Genomic DNA, 22,664 nt, shown 5'->3' with positions numbered 1-22,664 from the left:
TTGCTCATCAGCAAGGGAGGCAGATATAATCACTGGAAAACTCTTACTATCATCCAAGTAAGCGTATTTTAAATTTGATGGCAGGGGCTTCAATTCTGGTGTGGTCGGCTGGACAGTGGTAGAAGGAGATGGTTTCTCAGCCTTTACCTCATAAAGAAAGTCAGAGGTATGTGTACTTCCTGAAACATGGTTAGTCCTATCTGACTCTATAAAATCAATTTCGAGAGGTAAAACACCACCATCAGACATGCAATCAATATCACTCTCAGATTCACTCTCAGCATCAAATTCAGACATATGATCAAGTACAATTTCAGACTCAATGCATGAAGAGTGAGAGGCATGCAGATTAGAATAAAGATCAGTAATGTATTCATCAACAACATGGTCAATTATTTCAGCACGAAATACAGAAAGATCTTCAGATGGGTATTTCATAGCATCCAAAATATTAAAATGAACAGTTATGTCACCAAATTCCATAGACAGTGTGCCTACATAAACATCTATCTTAGTTCTAGCAGTTTTCATAAAGGGTCTGCCTAGAATGATGGGAACTGATCCTTGAGAAAATCCATCTTCCATATTCAAGATATAAAAATCAACAGGGAAAATCAATTCACCAACTCTAACTAAGACATCTTCTATGAAACCAATAGGATAGGCAACACTTCTATTAGCTAAATGAATTACCACATCAGTTGACTGCAAGGGACCTAGAGATAGAGAATTAAAAATCGACAGAGGCATAACACTAACAGAAGCTCCTAAATCTAGCATGGCATTGTCAAACTTACTATTCCCTATAATACAAGGTATGCTGAATGTACCTGGATCTTTGCATTTTTCAGGAATTTGAGGAACAGATTTACCAATCAATGCGGAGACATTTCTGCCCATGCTAATTTGTTCACTTCCTTTAAGCTTCCGCTTATTAGTGCACAGCTCCTTCAAGAATTTGGCATATCTTGGAATTTGCTTTATTGCATCCAACAGAGGTATGTTTACCTCTACCTTTCTAAACGTTTCCAAGATCTCTTTCTCTGCCTCTTCCATTTTTTTGTTGGAAACTGCTCTTGGAGGGAATGGAAGAGGGGGAATGTGCTGCTTCTGCAAATCAGAATTACCTGTGGAAGAAGATTCACCTACACAGAAATTGTTAGGTAAATTTTTGTCATCACCTTTTTCTGGAATAGAGTGAAGTTTGGCAGGTTCATTTGCAGATGAGGAAGAAGATACGGGTTGAGGTCCTTGACACTGCTTTCCCGACCTCAATGAAATGGCACTGACATTTTTGGGATTTTGGACAGCTTGAGAAGGCAGCTTGTCAGAATTCTGGGACTGTTGTTGATTCAATTGGGTAGCCAATTGTCCCATCTGATTGGTTAAGCTCTGAATGGAGGCTCTGGTCTCTTGCTGAAACTGCATGTTCTGCATAGTCATTTGCCTCACAAGTTCTTCAAGGGAAGGTTGTGGAGGGGCCTCAACTGTTGGTTGTTTCTGGGGTTGTTCCTGTTGTTGGATTGGTGGAGGAATGTATGGTCTGCTTGGGCCAGCAGCATTTTGGAAGGAAGGAGCAGGCTGCTGTTGTTGTTGCTGAGGGCTGGACCATCTGAGGTTAGGGTGATTCCTCCATCCAGGGTTGTATCTGTTGCTGGAGAGGTCATAATTGTTCTGCTGTGGTTGATTTTGCTGCTGAGGTTGAGGAGGTCTATTGTAAATATTTGCAGCATAAGCTTCAGGCTGCTCAATTGCTCCAGGTTGCTGCATGGAAGGGCAAAGGTCTGTATGGTGGTCAGCAGAGGAGCACAAACCACAAACCCTTTCGACAGGTACAGATTTCTGATTCAAGGCCAGCTGGGTTACCAAGTTAACCAATGCATCCAGTTTGCCTTCAAGCTTCTTAGTTTCAGATGATGCAGATGGGTTTGTAGCTACCTCATGCACTCCTCTAATGACTATGGCATCATTTCTGGCGCTAAACTGCTGGGAGTTGGAGGCCATCTTCTCAATTAAATTTTTGGCTTCAGCAAGAGTCATGTCTCCAAGGGCTCCACCACTGGCAGCATCTATCATACTTCTCTCCATATTACTGAGTCCTTCATAAAAATATTGGAGAAGAAGCTGTTCTGAAATTTGATGGTGGGGGCAACTAGCACATAGTTTCTTAAATCTCTCCCAGTACTCATACAGGCTCTCTCCACTGAGTTGTCTAATACCTGAGATATCCTTCCTGATGGCTGTGGTCCTGGAAGCAGGGAATTTTTTTTCTAAGAATACTCTCTTAAGGTCATCCCAACTCGTGATGGACCTTGGAGCAAGGTAATACAGCCAGTCCTTTGCCACTCCCTCTAATGAATGAGGAAAAGCCTTCATAAATATGTGATCCTCTTGGACATCTGGGGGTTTCATGGTGGAGCAGACAATGTGAAATTCTTTCAAATGTTTGTGCGGGTCTTCACCTGCAAGGCCATGAAACTTTGGAAGCAAATGAATCAGTCCAGTTTTAAGAACATATGGGACATCCTCATCAGGGTATTGGATGCACAAGCTTTCGTAGGTGAAATCAGGTGCAGCCATTTCCCTTAGAGTCCTCTCACGAGGTGGAGGTTGTGCCATGTTCTCAGAATGTGCAAAATCAGAATGCTCAAAATTATAATGCTCAAGATCAGGATGTTCAAAATCACCAATAACAGAATGCACAGATTCACCAGTTATGGAATGCTCAGAATGATCAAAAGGTATAAAATGATGCCTAACTAATCTATGAAATGTCCTATGTATCTCAGGATCAAAGGGTTGTAAGTCAGATGGATTGCCTTTAGTCATACACTACATTCAGCATGCACACAACTAGTTGCCTTGTCATGTAAATAAAGGTTTAGGTTTGAACTACAGCTACCCTCAAATGATATCCAAATGACTTGAAATTTTGTGAGCAACCCTATAAAATGATGAGAAGATAGCACAAAAACTTTCAGACAAAAATTCAAAGTCTAACTATGAAAGCTAAAAATGGTAGGTTAAGAAAAATAAGTGAATAAAACTTGAAAAATGAAAAAACTTATGACAGAATCGCTTTTTTTTGGACGATGGAGACCTCAGCCAGGGCGGCTGGAAATTTTTTTCTACCGCAAATGCATATATAATAATTGCGATTCTGATAACCGGAGCAAAAGTTATGGCCGTTTGAAGTTTTGACAAACACAAAATTTGCTAGTTTTTTGGAACTTTCAAATCAGACCAAACTAAAGGCTCTAGCTATTTTTCCCACACAAAATGGATTAAAAGAAGTTACCACAAAAAAATTCAGCCAAAAATAACAACCCTAGCTACTAAAACAAAAAATCTCAGATAATTCAGCATGGGTGGTCGCTAAAATCCGTCTCTAATTGATTTCTACTACTACTCTGTTTTTGCCGCAAGCACAATCTTCACAGCAAAACACCCAAGACTGAAACAGGGGAAACGCTTAATGGGAAAACTGAAACAGAACACACATTAAACAAAATACCAGGACACTAAACAACACTAACACACATACTAACACAATACTAACAATTTAAACATAAAACACGAAAGGATTAAACACACAACACTAGCTAGCTATTATGAACCTTTGGACACTGCTCCCCGGCAATGGCGCCAAATTTGATCGAGGCCGTACCCGAATCAAATAAACATGAAAATGCAGTAACTAGGAAGTGATCCTAGGTCGTTTCCCAACGAGCAGTAACAAACCAAATGTTCATAATATACTTGCAGTGACAGTAACGATTGGGGGGGGGGGTTTGGTTGTTTGGTAATTAAAGAGCAGAACAAGTAAACTGGAATATGAAACTACTAATATTAAAAACGGGTTGTTTCCTCTGATTCAGAAGCCATTCTCTTATCCTGGGTTATGGAGAATTCGTCCCTAACAGTCAACCACTTAATCCAACCCTATTTCAATTTACTAAGCGAAAATCAACTTAGGGTTTTCAATACGTGATTAGGCACCACATACACCAGTTAGCCCTTCGTCCATTAAGCATGAACGCAAGTTAGGCTCAGAGGCAATTAATCAAACACGAAGCGTGCACTGATTAATATTCACGAAATTAGGATAACTGGTGAAGGGAAAACTGCCAGGAAATCACATTACAAGCGAAACCTTAAAGAGAGTTGGGCTCCGTCCTCAAAAGGAAACAACACCAGAAAATCTAGCCTTCCATGGATTCAAACAGAAAATGCAAATGAAACATGAAACAGAAACGTAAATGAAAGTAGAAGAAGAAGCACGAATGAACTCGTAATTAGAAGCAGAAAACGGAAATTTGCATTAAGAATGAAAATTGTAACAAGGGAACAGAAAAACGTGAAAACCTAAAACCAAAGCTCTGAATAATGAAAATAGCATAACAGAATGCCTTGCACAAATCCCAAGGTAGCTATTTAAAAAGAGTCACTCAAAGTCACTGGGCCCTATTACAATACTCTGGCCCAAAACGAAATAAACACTGAACAACATAAAATAAAATTGCGAAATTTCCTAATTAGAAATTAACTAAGGTAAGCGCTGCTTTATTTGCCCTCTTCAAGTCCACAACTGACAAGTTCCACTTGTGCTCTTTCTATCTGTTTTAGAACCGGTAAAGTCTGAATCAGAATATCCAATTAAGGTGCATGTGGAATTTCTAGGATACCACAAACCTATGTTCATAGTGCTTACTAAATATCTTATGATTCTTTTAACAGCACTAAGATGTGATTGTTTAGGATTTGATTGAAATCTAGCAAACATACATACACTAAACATTATATCAAGTCTGCTAGCAGATAAATAAAGAAGTGATCCGATCATACCTCGATATTGCTTAACATCTATTGACTGACCGGTTTTATCTTTATCTAGATAGCAAGCAATGCTCATTGGTGTAGCCATGTGCTTAGCATTTTCCATGTCGAATTTGGGGATTAACTCTTTGCAATACTTGGATTGATTGACAAAGATATCATCCTTAGTTTGTTTAATTTGCAATCCAAGAAAGAAGTTAAGTTCTCCCATCATTGACATTTCAAACTCACTTTGCATGTCATGGAAGAATTCCTTGCACAACAATTCATTAGTGGATCCAAAAATAATGTCATCAACATAAATTTGAACTAATAAAATATCATGTGATTTTCTGTTTATAAAAAGGGTAGTATCCACTTTTCCTCTAGAAAAGTCCTTTTCTAAAAGGAACTTACTTAGACGCTTGTACCAAGCCATATAAAGCCATTTTCAATTTAAAGACATGATTTGGCTTATCCAATATTTCAAAACTTGGTGGTTGTTCAACATATACTTCTTCTTGAATTAAGCCATTTAGAAAAGCACTTTTAACATCCATTTGATAAAGCTTAAAATTCATTATGGATGCATATGCTAAGAGCATTCTTATGGCTTCTAATCTAGCAAATGGAGCATATGTTTCTTCATAATCTATACGTTCTTCTTGATTATATCCTTTTGTAACTAATCTAGCCTTATTTCTAATGATTGTTCCATGTTCATCTAACTTATTTCTAAATACCCATTTTGTTCCTATGATGGGATAATTTTTAGGTTTCTCTATCCCACACATTGTTTCTTTCAAATTGATTCAGTTCTTCTTGCATGACAATTATCCAATTACCATATATTATGGCTTCTTTTATATTTTTAGGTTCAATCATAGATACAAAATCCATATTATTGCATAATTCTTTAAGAGAATGTCTAGTTGTTACCCCCTTTTGAGATATCACCAATAATGTTGTCGAGGGGATGATCTTTTGAGACTTTCCATTCTTTTGGGAGTTCATTATTTGATTTGGCTTCTTCTGGAGGATCTTCATTGCTTCCTTTCCCTTTTCCTTTAGAATCTTGTCCATGAATATGAATTTGTTCTAAAGATTCTGCAATATCATCTAGCATATTCTTTCTTGACAAGATAGCATTAGATTCATCAAAAGTAACATGAATGGATTCCTCAATATTCATAGTTCTTTTGTTATATATTATATATGCTTTGCTTTGCAATGAATATCCAAGAAAGATGCCTTCATCAGATTTTGCATCAAATTTTCCTAGATTATCTTTACCATTATTAAGTACAAAACATTTGCAACCAAAAACATGTAGATGTGAGATGTTGGGTTTTCTACCATTATATAACTCATATGGGGTTTTCTTTAAAATGGGTCTTATTAAGGCCCTATTCATGATGTAACATGCAGTATTGACAGCTTCAGCCCAAAAATATTTTGGAAGAAAAGTATCATTTAATAAAGTTCTAGCAATTTCTTCCAATGACCTATTTTTCCTCTCAACAACTCCATTTTGTTGAGGGGTTCAAGGTGCAGAAAAATTATGTTCAATACCATGTTCTTAACAAAATGATTCAAAATCTTTGTTTTCAAATTCACCCCCATGATCACTTCTAATGGATGCAATCTTAAGATTTTTCTTGTTTCGTATAACTTTAGCAAGTTTTCTAAATGCTTGTAATGCATCACTTTTATGAGTAATGAATAATGTCCAAGTATATCTAGAGAAATCATCAACTATAACAAGAGCATAGTAATTTCCTCCAAAACTCATGGTTCTAGATGGACCAAATAAATCCATATGCAATAATTGTAAGGGTTGAGTGGTTGAAACAATATTTTTAGGTTTGAATGAGACTCTAGTTTGTTTACCCTTTTGACATGCATCACATAGTTTATCTTTTTCAAATTTCAATTTAGGCAAACCAACTACTAAATCTTTTGAAATTAATTTGTTTAAGTGATCCATGTTTACGTGAGCAATTCTTTTATGCCATAACCATGGATCATCATCTTTGCTAAGAAAACAATTATTGTTATCTAGTTTTAGGCTTAAGTCTATCATGTATACATTGTTGACTCTATGTCCTACATGCTTTATGTTAATGTCATGCTTATGTTCTATAAGACATTTTTGAGAATCAAATGATACTAGATAGCCTTTGTCACATAATTGACTAACACTAAGCAGGCTGTGCTTAAGACCTTCAACAAGTAGAACATTTTCAATGGAGTTTGAAGAACTTGTACCTATTTTTCCAACTCCTACGATTCTACCTTTTTTGTTGTCACCATATGTTACATGCCCGCTTTTCTTGGGAGAGATATGTGTAAACTTTGATGCATCTCCAGTCATATGTTTTGAACATCCCCTATCTATGTACCACTCCTTCCTCAAAGACACCTATATAATCAAGTTTTTTGACTTAGGTACCCAAACTTTATTGGGTCCTTGTGTGTTAGCGTAAACTGAAGATCCTTTTGGGACCCATATCATTTTAATGTTGTTGTAGTTTTTCTTAAAGTAGCAAGTAGATATGCCATGCCCTTTTCTTCCACAGTAAAAACAAGTGATATAACTAGAATTATATTTTTGTGTGGAAGTAGAGAAGTTTTTATGAAATTTTTGTTGTTTTTCAGATTTATATCCCATTCCAGCCTTATTGGAGACACATCTTTGTTTTCCTAATATGACATCTAAATTATTTTTACTATAAGAAAATTTTGCAAGTGAGTTTTTCAACTCTTTAATTTCTTTTTCATATTTTTCATAACAACTACAAGAATCAGATATTTTCTTGTCAGAAATAGTAGAGATATGAACTTTTTCATTTGATTTAGAAATTGAGACTTCATTTCTAAGATGATCTAATTCTTTGTTTAATTTTGAAATTTCATTTTCTAAATCGGAAATTGTTTTCTTAGAAGATGAAACTAACTTTGCAAGTTTAATTGACTCTTTATGCAAATAAGCAAATGCATCTTGTAATTCATCAAAAGAAATGGATAAGTTATTTGAAGATGTTACCTCTTCATCACTTTCATAACTTTTAGCCATTAGGCAGAGGTTTATCTCTTCATTTTCTGAATCTTCAGAAGATTCCATATCATTTTCATCCCATGTGATGTATGCTTTCTTCAATTTCTTTTCACTAAAATTTTTCTTTTCAGACTTCTCCATCTTTTTCTTGAAGATAGGACAATCAACCCTCAGATGTCCAGGTTGATTGCACTCAAAGCACTTTGGAGTAGAGAATGAAGTTTCTATCCTTCTTTTAGATTTAAAATTGGGTCGCCTTTGATTTCCTCTTACTTTAAGAAACTTGTTGAACCTTTTTAAAAAAAGGCTAAGATCATCATCTCCATCTAGATCAATTTCCTTATCACTTTCTTCTTGGATTGAAGACGAGGCTTTAAGAGCAATTCCCTTCTTTTTCTTGTCATTTTCTTCATGTTGACTTAATCTCAATAATTCCATTTCGTGTTCCTGTAACTTTCCAAATAGAGTAGCAAGAGTCATGTTAGATAAATCTCTTGATTCAGTAATGGTTGTTACTTTAGGTTTCCATTCTCTGCTTAAACATCTTAACACTTTGTTTATGAGATCTTCATTTTGAAACTCTTTCCCTAAGGCTGCAATATGATTTACTATATGTGTAAACCTCTTTTGCATGTCTTGAATGCTTTCATTTGCATTCATCCTAAATAGTTCATATTCATGAGTTAATGTGTTTATCCTAGATCTTTTAACATCTGTTGTTCCTTCATGTGTTAATTGTAGAGTGTCCCACATTTCCTTAGCACTCTTACAATTTGAAACCCTGAATTCGTTACTATTTTCCTACTATCTATTATGAACGTTTGGTTGATCATTGCTCGTTGGGAGATGACCTAGGATCACTTCCTAGATACTGCATTTTTAATGTTTATTTGATTCGGGTATGGCCTCGATCAAATTTGGCACCGTTGCCGGGGAGCAGTGTCCAAAGGTTCATAATAGCTAGTGATTTGTGTTTTATGTTTAGTTGTTTTATGCTTTCATGTGTTGTGTTAGTGTTGTGTTAGTGTTGCGTTAGTGTTGTTTAGTGTCTTGTTATTTTGTTTAGTGTGGTGTTTTGTTTTAGTTTTTCTGTTCAGCGCTTCCCTTGTTTCAGTTTTTGTGTTTTGCTGTGAATAGTGCTTTGCGACGGATTTAGCGACCACTTTTGCTGATTTGGAAAACAGAGTAGTAGTGCAAATCCCTTAGCGACTGAATTAGTGACTGCTGCTGACAATTTAATTGGCGATTTTTGTTTTGATAGTTAAGGTTGTTATTTTTGGCTGAATTTTGGTATGGTAGGTTCTTTTGACTCATATTTTGTGTAAAAATACCAGGAACACTTGTTGTGGCCAGATTTGAGAGATTCAAAAAAAATTTGAGAACTTGTGTTTAGCAAAACTTCAAATGGCCATAACTTTTGCTCCGGGTATCAGAATAACTATTATTATATATGTATTTGGGGTAGAAAAAAATTCCTTTTAAGTGGCAACCTGCCGAAGGCCGGCTGAGGTCTCTAGCTAGCCCAAATCTCCTGTTTACTAGTTTTTTTTTTATTTTTCAAGTTTTATTGTTTTATTTTTCTAAACTTTCCTTAGGTAGTTTCCATAGTTAGACTTTGAATTTTTGCCTGAAAATTTTTGGGCCATCTGTTCATGATTTTAGGGTGTTGCTCAAAAAATTTTAAGTCATTTGGATATCATTTGAGGGTAGCTGTAGTTCAAACCTACATTGTTACTTGCATAAGAAGGCAACTAGTTGTGCATGCTGAATGTAGTGTATGACTAGAGGCAATCCATCTGACTTACAACCCTTTGATCCTGCGATAGATAGGACACTTCATAGATTAGTTAGGCATCATTTTGTACCTTTTGAGCATCCTAAGCATTCTGTTATTGGTGAGACTGAGCATTTTGTGGTTGGTAATTTTGAACATCCTGATTTTGAGCATTTTGAGAACATGGCCCAACCTCCACCCCGTGAGAGGACTCTATGGGAAATGGCTGCACCTGATTTCACCTATGAAAGCTTGTGCATCCAATACCCTGATGAGGATGTCCCATATGTTCTTAAAACTGGACTGATCCATTTGCTTCCAAAGTTTCATGGCCTTGTAGGTGAAGACCCGCACAAACATTTGAAAGAATTCCATATTGTCTGCTCCACCATGAAACCCCCAGATGTCTAGGAGGATCACATATTTTTGAAGGCTTTTCCTCATTCTTTAGAGGGAGTGGCAAAGGACTGGCTATATTACCTTGCTCCAAGGTCAATCACGAGCTGGGATGACCTCAAGAGAGTATTCTTAGAAAAAAATTTCCCTGCTTCCAGGACCACGGCCATCAGAAAAGATATTTCAGGAATTAGGCAACTCAGTGAAGAGAGCTTATATGAATATTTAGAGAGATTTAAGAAACTATGTGCCAGTTGCCCTCACCACCAGATTTCTGAGTTGCTTCTTCTCCAATATTTTTTATGAAGGACTCAGTAACATAGAGAGAAGTATGAGGCTCCTTCGCAACCTTCCCTTGAAGAACTTGTGAGGCAAATGACTATGCAAAACATGTAGTTTCAACAAGAGACCAAAGCCTCCATTCATAGCTTAACTAATCAGATGGGACAATTAGCTACACAGTTAAATCAACAACAGTCCCAGAATTCTGACAAATTACCTTCTCAATCTGTCCAGAATCCCAAAAATGTGAGTGCCATTACATTGAGGTCGGGAAAGCAGTGTCAAGGACCTCAACCAGCAACATCTTCCTCATCTGCAAATGAACCTGCCCAACTTCACTCTACTCCAGAAAAAGATGATGACAAAAATTTAAAGAGTAAGTTACCTAACAATTTCTATGCAGGTGAATCTTCCACTGGTAATTCTGATTTAAAGAAGCAACATATCCCTCTTCCATTCCCTCCAAGAGCAATTTCCAACAAAAAAATGGAAGAGGCAGAGAAGGAGATCTTGGAAACATTTAGAAAAGTAGAAGTAAACATACCTCTGCTGGATGCAATAAAGCAAATTCCAAGATATGCTAAATTCTTGAAGTAGTTGTGCACTAATAAGCGGAAGCTTAAAGGAAGTGAAAGAATTAGTATGGGCAGAAATGTCTCCGCATTGATTAGTAAATTTGTTCCCCAAATCCCTGAAAAATGTAAAGATCCAGGTACATTCAGCATACCTTGTATTATAGGGAACAGTAAGTTTGACAATGCCATGCTAGATTTAGGAGCTTCTGTTAGTGTTATGCCTCTGTCTATTTTTAATTCTCTATCTCTTGGTCCTTTGCAGTCAATTGATGTGGTAATTCATTTAGCTAATAGAAGTGTTGCCTATCCTGCTGGTTTCATAGAGGATGTCTTAGTTAGAGGTGGTGAACTGATTTTCCCTGTTGATTTTTATATTTTGAATATGGAGGAAGGATTTTCTCAAGGATCAGTTCCCATCATTCTAGGCAGACCTTTTATGAAAACTGCTAGAACTAAGATAGATGTTTATGCCGGCACACTATCTATGGAGTTTGGTGATATAACTGTTCATTTTAATATTCTTGATGCTATGAAACACCCATCTGAAGATCTTTCTATATTTCGTGCTGAAATAATTGACCATATTGTTGATGAATACACATGACTGATCTTCTTTCTAATCTGCATGCCTGTCACTCTTCATGCATTGAATCTGAATTTTTACTTGATCATATGTCTGAATTTGATGCTGAGAGTGAATCTGAAATTGATATTGATTACATGTTTGGTGATGTTTTACCTCTTCAGATTGATTTTCTAGAGTCAGATAGAATTAACCATGTTTCAGGAAGTACACATACCTCTGACTTTCTTTATGAGGTATAGGCTGAGAAACCATCTCTTTCTACCACTATCCAGCCGCCCACACCAGAATTGAAGCCTCTGCCATCAAATTTAAAATATGCTTACTTGGATGATAGCAAAAGTTTTCCCGCAATTATATCTGCCTCCCTTGCTGATGAGTAAGAGGAGAAGCTGTTATCTGCTCTCAAGAAGCATAAGAAGGCTATAGGCTGGACCCTAGTGGACATTCCTGGTATTAGCACATCCACATGTATGCATCGAATAAATTTAGAAGATGGGGCTAAACTAGTAAGGCAGCCACAGAGAAGACTCAACCCGGTGATTCTTGATGTAGTGAAGAAGGAGGTAACCAAGCTTTTGCAAGCTGGAATCATTTATCCTATCTCCGACAGCCAATGGGTGAGTCCCGTCCAGGTAGTCCCGAAGAAAACCGGCCTCACCGTCATAAAAAATGAGAAGGAGGAGCTGATTCCTACTCGGGTGCAGAACAGTTGGAGAGTCTGCATCAACAATAGGAGGCTGAACCAGGTTACCAAAAGGGACCATTTTCCCTTGCCATTCATTGACAACATGCTTGAACGCCTGGCAGGTAAATCTCACTACTGTTTACTTGATGGTTTTTCTGGTTATATGCAAATCACTATTGCTCCTGAGGATCAGGAAAAAACCACATTCACCTGCCCCTTCGGCACTTTTTCCTATAGGAGGATGCCTTTCGGCCTGTGCAATGCCCCTGGTACCTTCCAGCGGTGCATGATCAGTATTTTTAGTGATTTTTTAGAAAATTGCATAGAGGTGTTTATGGATGATTTCACTGTATATGGATCCTCTTTTGATATTTGTTTGGATAGTCTGGAAAAGGATTTGAATAGATGCACTGAAACTAACCTTGTTCTAAATTTTGAAAAATGTCATTTTATGGTTGAGCAAGGTATAGTTTTAGGCCACATTATTTCCAATAAGGGCATTGAAGTAGATCCTGCAAAAATTTCTGTTATTTCACAATTTCCTTACCCCTTTTGCGTGCGAGAGATGCGATCTTTTCTTGATCATGCAGGATTCTACAAGCGCTTTATAAAAGATTTTAGCAAAGTAGCCCTTCCACTATCCAACTTGTTGCAAAAGGAGGTGGAGTTTGACTTTAATGATAAATGCAAATAGGCTTTTGATTGCCTCAAAAGAGCACTGACTACCACCCCCATCATCCAAGCACCCAACTGGACAACCCCTTTTGAGCTTATGTGTGATGCATCAAATTATGCATTAGGGGCTGTCCTTGCTCAGAAAATTGATAAATTGCCCAGGGTGATATATTATGCTTCTAGGACTTTAGATGCTGCCCAAGCGAATTTTATTACTACTGAGAAAGAGCTACTGGCCATAGTTTTTGCTCTTGAAAAATTTTGTTCTTATTTGCTTGGTACTCGCATTATTGTTTATACTGACCATGCAGCTCTAAAGTACTTGTTGAAGAAGGCTGATTCAAAGCCTAGGTTGATCTGATGGATGCTCTGGCTCCAAGAATTTTACTATTCTCCTTCTATCTGTTATGAACATTTGGTTGACCATTGCTCGTTGGGAGACGACCTAGGATCACTTCCTAGATACTGCATTTTTAATGTTTATTTGTGTCACTACCTACCCTTCGGCAGGAGGGCGACGCGTGACTCGCGGGATGCGTGTTCCACGAAAGGAATACGCGCGGAGTCGCCACCAACGTTTATTTGAGGAAAACGTCGGAAAAACCGGAAAAGACGCGATCTACGAACTTTTAAGTGAAAGGCTCGAGAGTTATATTTACACGCAGGGAAGGTATTAGCACCCCACACGTCCGTCCCAAGGGACGGCAGCCTTTAATCGAATGTGCAAACATGACTTTGATTTTTACGTTCCCTTTTATGTCCTTATATCCTTTATACCCTTTTTATATTTTTTTTTCTCTTTTTGTGGTCGACAAGGGTGTTTCCCTTTGCTCCTACATATTCCTCAATTGGGATGAGAAAATCAGACCTACGTAGTTCTTTCTTATCAAGTGATTCTTTTTACCTAAAAGGTGATCATTTTAAGGCGTTGGACCTTGAAAATGATCCATTTTACTTAGTAAGAAATTGAAATGACAAACTTCAAAAACCTATTTTTATGGACGAGCTTGACTAGGCGAGTTGATTTTAGCCTTAGTTTCACTTTAGTTATTTAGTCAATTCAATTAAGAATGAGAAATCCCAAAGAGAAAACGTCCGATTGATTTTCCGCTTTATTTTACTAAAAGACATTTTTTTTATTATTATATTATCATTTTACCTCTTTTTTTGATTTCCAACGTGGTTACGGCACGACCGAACGGTCGGAATTCATTTTAACCGAAGTTAACGGATAATACAATTCAAACGATCGGTGGAAATTTATTTTATTTTTAGTTTAAGCGAGAAATGACTTAAATAAAATGGCTCAAGCACGTCAAGAGGGGGTATAAAAAGTGAATGAAACGAGAATAAAAATACACAAAACACAATGCGGACCACCACGGGTACATAGAATGAATTGAAAAGCTTGGTTCGAGGTACTTACCCGTTGAAGATCGAAGAACGATGAAGAACGAATGTAGAACGTCGAAGAATGGTCGAAACCTTTGCGAAATTCCTTACGGAAACGTTACGGAAACGTTTCGGAAGCGCCTCGGCTTAGATTTTCTTCATGGAAACAATTTTTCCAAGCAAATTCGAAAGAGAGAGAAGTGCCTAAGGGGCTGAACCCTTTTCTTCTTCACTTCCTCCCCTATTTATAGCAAAATAGGGGAGATGCTTGCCGCCCAGCTCGCCCAGGCGAGCAGGGTTGCTTCCTCCAGAAGCAACAGCCTTTTGGAGGAATCTTCTGGAGGGCCCAAGTGGGCCTGGTTGCTATTTGCACCCCCATTTTTACTAAGTACACCCCCTTGCCTTTTTTTGGTGATTCTTTTTTCGTAAAGTTACGGAAACTTACGAATCTCGTAACGATACTTGTTTTCTTTCCGTAATGTTACGGAACCTTGTGGATTACATAATCATCCCCTTTTTGACTTACGGAATGTTACAGAACCTCACTAGTTGTGCAACGATGCCTCCATTTGATTTCCGGTGTGTCACGGAACCTTACGGATTGTGCATCAATATTTTCTTTTGTTTTCCGGCATGTCCCGGAATTTCACAAATTTCCTAATGATGGGTGCCAATCACCTTACAAGGACCAAACAAAGGTCGCATGTCATCAAGCAAAGGTCCCCGGACGAAATTAGGGTATGACAGTTGCCCCTCTTTACTTGCCTTTTATTGGAGATAAAAGGAAAGTAAAGATAAGACACTAATTTCGTTCCTCTCGATTGACAAGAGTCGCGGGTGACCATAAAATTTCCGCATGCAAATGACTTGTTGTTCCCGAGGGAACAAAAGGTGCAGAAGACGGTGTCAGTCTCTGCCTGCCATCAAGCGTTCTGTCTTACAGATAGAAAAAGAATGTTTATACGGATAACCACTCGGGTATTTCCGCCCGTCAGCGTGACTCAAAAGTCAGTATGACAGATCTTGTGAGTGCGGAAGATCATGTAAATCTCCGCGTGTCAACGGGCTTGTCGGCCGCAATTGACGAAGGGTGCAGAATGACCATAATTTGTCTCTGCGTGCCATCGGACACAACTGTGTCTGAATGGCAAAGGAGTGCGGAATGACCAAATTTTGTCTCCGCATGTCATCGGGCCCGCCGCCTCTGGATGACAAAAGGGTGCAGAATGACCATAATTTGTCTCTGCGTGCCATCGGACACGACTGTGTCTGAATGGCAAAGGGGTGCGGAATGACCAAATTTTGTCTCCGCATGTCATCGGGCCCACCGCCTCTGGATGACAAAGGGTGCAGAATGACCATAATTTGTCTCTGCGTGCCATCGGACACAACTGTGTCTGAATGGCAAAGGGGTGCGGAATGACCAAATTTTGTCTCTGCATGTCATCGGGCCCGCCGCCTCTGGATGACAATAGGGTGCATGTCACATGACCCCAGGGTCAGTATGACAGAGATTATGGGGCGGCCGACAAAAGCAAGGCTCTTGCTCCTACGTATCCTCCAATGAGGAACTCAGACCTACGTAGTTCTAGATAACTTGTGAGACTTGAAAAAGTCTCCACCAGAAGATGCCGACATCTCCGAAAAGGGCGCAGATGACCATATTGGCCTCTGCTCATCAATCACACTTGGGGTCACTGAATGACAAGGTGCGGATAACCGTAAGGTGTCTCCGCGGGCTACCAGCTCTTGGGTCATGACAACAAAAGGTGGTGTGGTCGACAAAAGCGAGGCTCTTGCTCCTACGTATCCTCCAATGAGGAACTCAGACCTACGTAGTTCTGGATAACTTGTGAGACTTGAAAAAGTCTCGGTGTTTTCTCTACTAAAATGCAAACATGCGTTAGCAAAGAGACAAATATTCCAACTGATTAGAGCAGCATATGCTTTTTTGAGTGAAAAACAATGTGTCTACCGGGGAAGGAGAGTATGCTGATGAAATTTTCTCATAACCATAAATGAGATTTTGGATGTTTAGCATTTCATTTCTAAATGACCATTTAGAGGAAACACTGGGTTCGACAAAAATAGAAGAAATCACTCAAAGTGTATCAATCTCGCACAGGTAAGTGTTTTATCCTAATTCCGAACCATAGATATGTCACGACTTGACTTTGCAAATTATTTCCTATCAAATCAAAAATTACATGCGTGATCATGAATCAATAGGACTTCCCTTGGGAATGGGTTCTTTTGGTGGTTTTTTTTTTCGGCTTTCGTGTGTTTTTGGCCTTTTCCTTTTTTGTTGGCTTTTTCCTTTTCTGTTTTTGTTTAGTGCGGGGCGAAAAAGTCGCTAGCGCACAAGATTTTGGTTGGCAATTAAAGGGAGAAGACCACTTTAGGTCGTGGTTTCCCTTCCTTCTTTTTGTTCATTTGGTGACAATTCTGTATTGTTCAGATATTGTCCGGTCCAAAGACCTTTCTGCACATTTCTTCCTTTTTTCTTTCGATCCTTGATCTGGAGCTTTCTTTCCTTCTTCTTCTTCTTCTTCTTCCTTTTTTTACTTTCTCCCATTCTTTGATTGGGAATTTTCTTTCTTTTCTTTTTGCTTTCTCTTTGATTGGAAATTTTCCTTCTTTTCTTTTTTTGCTTTCTCTTTGATTGGAAATTTTCCTTCTTTTCTTTTTTGCTTCCGAGGGTAAGGATTGACATTCTCACCCTGGGTCAAGGTTTATGGTGAGTCAGGATTTTGGCTCAAGACTTGTAGAATGGCTAGACATGATACATGTCTGGGTTTGGTTTGGTTCAAGGATAAAAAGGGATGCCCCACATTATTTCCATGACACAAATGCAAAAATGATGATTTGGAAACTTTATGCAAAACTGGTCATGCATGCACCTATGCGGACACTCGAGTGTCAAATTTTTATGGTCATGTGATGCTAGGGCTCAGGATTCATTTCCTCTATTTTAGTCAACCCAATGTTTCCAAAATATGTTCTTTTATCCATTTGGGCATTCATCCGAGTCCATTTCGGGCGTCCGGAAAAATTTTCACAACATTCACCCTTCAGGTGTATACACATTTTTTTCAAAAACTAGTTATGATCAGTGAATTTTTTTCAAAGAAAAGTTGGAAGTCATCTCTTTTCAAAAGCATGTTGGTTTTTCAGCTAGACAACCTATTTTTCTTTTTCCTTACTTGCTCTCTTTTTTTCTTACTTGCTCTCTTATTTCCATTTCATTTTTTTCTTTTCTATTTTTATTTTTATCATGATTTTTGTTTGTTTTACATATATATTTTTTTGACGATGTTCCTAAACGAAGAACTCTACACCGTTCCAGAATTTCAAACATCATTGATAGTAATGATATAAACACTAACGCAACAATCCAAACAAAAATGTATGCGCCGTACAAACGACAATCGAAACAACAAAAACAAACATTAGTCTCTCAAGTCATAACATAAAAATGATAAACAAAATATGAAAGAAAACATGAATCTGGGGATCTCCCAATCATGTAGCTCCACTCCCTCCCAAGAAGTCAAGCAAATCGGCCATCTCCTCGTCCTCGTGGGCCTCCTCTCCATCGCCGGGAGCTTCTGGGGGTGCCTCTCCTGCTTGGGCCTCGGGCCAATCTCCGGGCCATGCGACTTCTGCCCTGAACTAGTCTGGAGTAGGGCATGAAAAAGAAGCAAAGCCTTGGCTCTGCATGCTGAGGCTCATCTGGTACAGACAATCATGGGTCTGTACATGTGCCCGGTGGTTGGCTGCCTGCTGGCGAACCAAATGCCGTAAATACTGCTCCATGTCAAATGCCCCAGCTTGGCCAGCCTGATGAGGTGGTGGTGGCGCGCCTGCGGCCTGTGGAGCATCACCCTGAGCCTGTCTCTGGGTACAGTACTTCTCAATAAAAGCCCGGGTGATGGGCGGCCGAATTACCTTGGTAGGTGCAACGGGGACTCCAAATGACTGGCAGAGTCCTGTGATCAGCGAGGGAAATCCCAGGGCCCTGTTGGACTTATCTGGATCCAAAGGGTGCCTGGTAGGCGCCATACCTGCAAAAATATAAATGGCATCAGCGATTAACTGAGCCACATGGATGCTCATTCGCGTCAGGATGGCGTACACCAGCTGACACTTCGGCAGAGGGAGGTCGGAATTATGATCGCTGGGCAGGATGTTGCTGAGGAGTAACGTCATCCATATCTGGGTCAGGGTGGTCATATTGGTGCGTGTCGCAACCTACCCTTCGGCGGGAGGGCGACGCGTGACTCGCGGGATGCGTGTTCCACGAAAGGAATACGCGCGGAGTCGCCACCAACGTTTATTTGAGGAAAACGTCGGAAAAACCGGAAAAGACGCGATCTACGAACTTTTTAAGTGAAAGGTTCGGGAGTTGTATTTACGCACGGGGAAGGTATTAGCACCCCACACGCCCGTCCCAAGGGACGGCAGCCTTTAATCGAATGTGCAAACATGACTTTGATTTTTATGTTCCCTTTTATGTTCTTATATCCTTTATACCCTTTTTATATTTTTTCCTTTTTTGTGGTCGACAAGGGTGTTTCCCTTTGCTCCTACGTATTCCTCAATTGGGATGAGAAAATCAGACCTACGTAGTTCTTTCGGAACAAAGTGTTTGGTTAAGTTGTTTTTTTGTCTTTTTTGCAAAATATGTTTTTTATTTGAACAAAAGGTCATTTAAGGTGTTGGACCATTAAACGGTCTTTTGATTTTGAAAGATGAGAAATGTTAAGGTGTTGGACCATTAACGATCTCTTGTTTTTGAAAGGAGAGAAACGTTAAGGCATTGGGCCATTAACGATCTCTTGTTTTTGAAAAGAGAGAAATGTTAAGGCATTGGACCATTAACGATCTCTTGTGGTGGTCGACAAAAGCGGGGCTTTTGCTCCTACGTATCCTCAATGAGGAACTCAGACCTACGTAGTTCTTTCTTTTTGTCAAGTGATTCTTTTTTACTTAAGTGGTGATCATTTAAGGCGTTGGACCTTAAAAAATGATCCATTTTACTTAGTGAGAAATTGAAATGACAAACTTCAAAAGCCTATTTTTGTGGACGAGCTTGACTAGGCGAGTTGATTTTAGCCTTAGTTTCACTTTAGTTATTAATCAATTCGATTAAGAATGAGAAATCCCAAAGAGAAAACGTCCGATTGATTTTCCGCTTTATTTTACTAAAAGATGTTTTTTGATTATTATATTATTTTTTACCTCTTTTTGATTTCCAACGTGGTTACGGCACGACCGAACGGTCGGAATTGATTTTAACCGAAGTTAATGGATAATACAATTCAAACGTTCGGTGGAAATTTATTTTATTTTTAAGTTAAGCGAGAAATGACTTAAGTAAAATGGCTTAAGCACGTCAACAGGGGGTACAAAAAGTAAACAAAACGAGAATAAAAATGCACGAAACACAATGTGGACCACTACGGGCACATAGAATGAATCGAAAAGCTTGGTTCGAGGTACTTACCCGTTGAAGATCGAAGAACGATGAAGAACGAATGAAGAACGTCGAAGAACGGTTGAAACCTTTGCGAGATTCCTCACGGAAAACGTTACGGAAACGTTTCGGAAGCGCCTCGGCTTAGATTTTCTTCACGGAAACGATTTTTCCAAGCAAATTCGAAAGAGAGAGAAGTGCCTAAGGGGCTGGACCCTTTTCTTCTTGCATTCCTCCCCTATTTATAGCAAAATAGGGGAGGTGGTTGCCGCCCAGCTCGCCCAGGCGAGCTCAGCTCGCCCAGGCGAGCAGGGTTGCTTCCTCCAGAAGCAACCGCCTTCTGGAGGAATCTTCTGGAGGGCCCAAATGGGCCTGGGTGCTATTTGCACCCCCCTTTTTACTAAGTACACCCCCCTCTGCTGTTTTTTGGTGATTCTTTTTTCGTAAAGTTACGGAAACTTACGAATTTCGTAACGATACTTGTTTTCTTTCCGTAATGTTACGGAACCTTGCGGATTACATAATCATCCCCTTTTTGACTTACGGAATGTTACGGAACCTCACTTAATTATGCAACGATGCTTCCATTTGATTTCCGGTGTGTCACGGAAACTTACGGATTGTGCATCAATATTTTTTTGGTTTTTCGGCATGTCCTGGAATTTCATAAATTGCCTAATGATGGGTGCCAAGCACCTCATAAGGACCAAAGAATGGTCGCACGTCATCAAGCAAAGGTCCCCGGACGAAATTAGGGTATGACAGTTGCCCCTCTTTACTTGTCTTTTATTGGAGATAAAAGGAAAGTAAAGATAAGACACTAATTTCGTTCCTCTCGACTTGGCGAGAGTCGCGGGTGACCATAAAATCTCCACATGCAAATGACTTGTTGTTCCCAGAATTTCACAAATTGCCTAATGATGGGTGCCAAGCACCTCACAAGGACCAAAGAATGGTCGCATGTCATCAAGCAAAGGTCCCCGAAAATCAGTGTATGACACTAATTTCGCTCCTCTCGGTTGACGAGAGTCGCGGGTGACCGTGACTTGTCGTTCCTAGGATTTCACAAATTGCCTAATGATGGGTGCCAAGCACCTCACAAGGACCAAAGAATGGTCACATGTCATCAAGCAAAGGTCCCCGAAAATCAGTGTATGACACTAATTTCGCTCCTCTCGGTTGACGAGAGTCGCGGGTGACCGTGACTCGTCGTTCCTAGGATTTCACAAATTGCCTAATGATGGGTGCCAAGCACCTCACAAGGACCAAAGAATGGTCACATGTCATCAAGCAAAGGTCCCCGAAAATCAGTGTATGACACTAATTTCGCTCCTCTCGGTTGACGAGAGTCGCGGGCGACCATGAAATTTCCGCATGTAAATGACTTTGTTGTTCCCGGAGGAACAAAAGGTGCAGAAGACTGTGTCAGCCCCTGCATGCTATCAAGCGTTCTGTCTTACAGATAGCAAAAGAATGGGTGCGAATAACCATAAGGTATCTCCGCGTATCATGGGTGCAGAATGACCAAACTTGGTCTCTGCTTGTCATCGGGCCCGCCGCCTCTGGATGACAAAGGGGTGCGGATAACCGTAAGGTATCTCCGCGTATCATGGGTGCAGAATGACCAAACTTGGTCTCTGCTTGTCATCGGGCCCGCCGCCTCTGGATGACAAAAGGGTGCGAATAACCATAAGGTATCTCCGCGTATCATGGGTGCAGAATGACCAAACTTGGTCTCTGCTTGTCATCGGGCCCGCCGCCTCTGGATGACAAAAGGGTGCGAATAACCATAAGGTATCTCCGCGTATCATGGGTGCAGAATGACCAAACTTGGTCTCTGCTTGTCATCGGGCCCGCCGCCTCTGGATGACAAAAGGGTGCGAATAACCATAAGGTGTCTCCGCGTATCATGGGTGCAGAATGACCAAACTTGGTCTCTGCTTGTCATCGGGCCCGCCGCCTCTGGATGACAAAAGGGTGCGAATAACCATAAGGTATCTCCGCGTATCATGGGTGCAGAATGACCAAACTTGGTCTCTGCTTGTCATCGGGCCCGCCGCCTCTGGATGACAAAAAGGTGCGCGTCACATGACCTCAGGGTCAGTATGACAAAGATTATGGGGCGGCCGACAAAAGCAAAGCTCTCGCTCCTACGTATCCTCCAATGAGGAACTCAGACCTACGTAGTTCTGGATAACTTGTGAGACTTGAAAAGTCTCCATCGGAAAATGCTGACATCTCCGGAAAGGGCGCAGATGACCATATTGGTCTCTGCTTGTCAATCACACTTGGGATCACTGAATGACGAGGTGCGGATTACCGTAAGGTGTCTCCGCGGGCTACCAGCTCTTGAGTCATGGCGACAAAAGGCGGTGTGGTCGACAAAAGCGAGGCTCTTGCTCCTACGTATCCTCCAATGAGGAACTCAGACCTACGTAGTTCTGGATAACTTGTGAGACTGGAAAAAGTCTCGGTGTTTTCTCCACTAAAATGCAAACATGCTTTAGCAAAGAGACAAATATTCCAACTGATTTAGAGCAGCATATGCTTTTTTGAGTGAAAAACAATGCGTCTACCGGGGAAGGAGAGTCTGCCGATGAAATCTCCCATAACCATAAATGAGATTTTGGATGTTAGCATTTCGTTTCTAAATGACCATTTAGAGGAAACACTGGGTTCGACAAAAATAGAAGAAATCCACTCAAAGTGTATTAATCTCGCACAGGTAAGTGTTTCATCCTAATTCCGAACCATAGATATGTCATGACTTGACTTTGCAAATTATTTCCTATCAAATCAAAAATTACATGCGTGATCATGGATCAAATAGGACTTCCCTTGGGAACGGGTTCTTTTGGTGGTTTCTTCTTTCGGCTTTTTGTGTGTTTTTGGCTTTTGATTTTTCTGGCTTTTTCTTTTTCTGTTTTTTTTTGTTTAGTGCGGGGCGAGA

At 39.8% G+C, this 22,664-nt stretch overlaps 1 non-coding gene across 1 annotated transcript; it reads left to right on the top strand.

The window, feature by feature from the left end:
• Positions 1 to 2,134: 2,134 nt before the first annotated feature.
• LOC113000580 (small nucleolar RNA R71) lies at positions 2,135 to 2,241 on the top strand. Its single transcript, XR_003265913.1, has one exon. It is a non-coding gene; the product is annotated as a small nucleolar RNA R71 (small nucleolar RNA).
• Positions 2,242 to 22,664: the final 20,423 nt, after the last annotated feature.

The sequence above is a fragment of the Glycine max genome, chromosome 19 (genome assembly GCF_000004515.6).
Source record: "Glycine max cultivar Williams 82 chromosome 19, Glycine_max_v4.0, whole genome shotgun sequence".
Lineage (NCBI taxonomy): Eukaryota > Viridiplantae > Streptophyta > Magnoliopsida > Fabales > Fabaceae > Glycine > Glycine max.
This window is presented reverse-complemented; position numbering and strand designations above follow the sequence as displayed.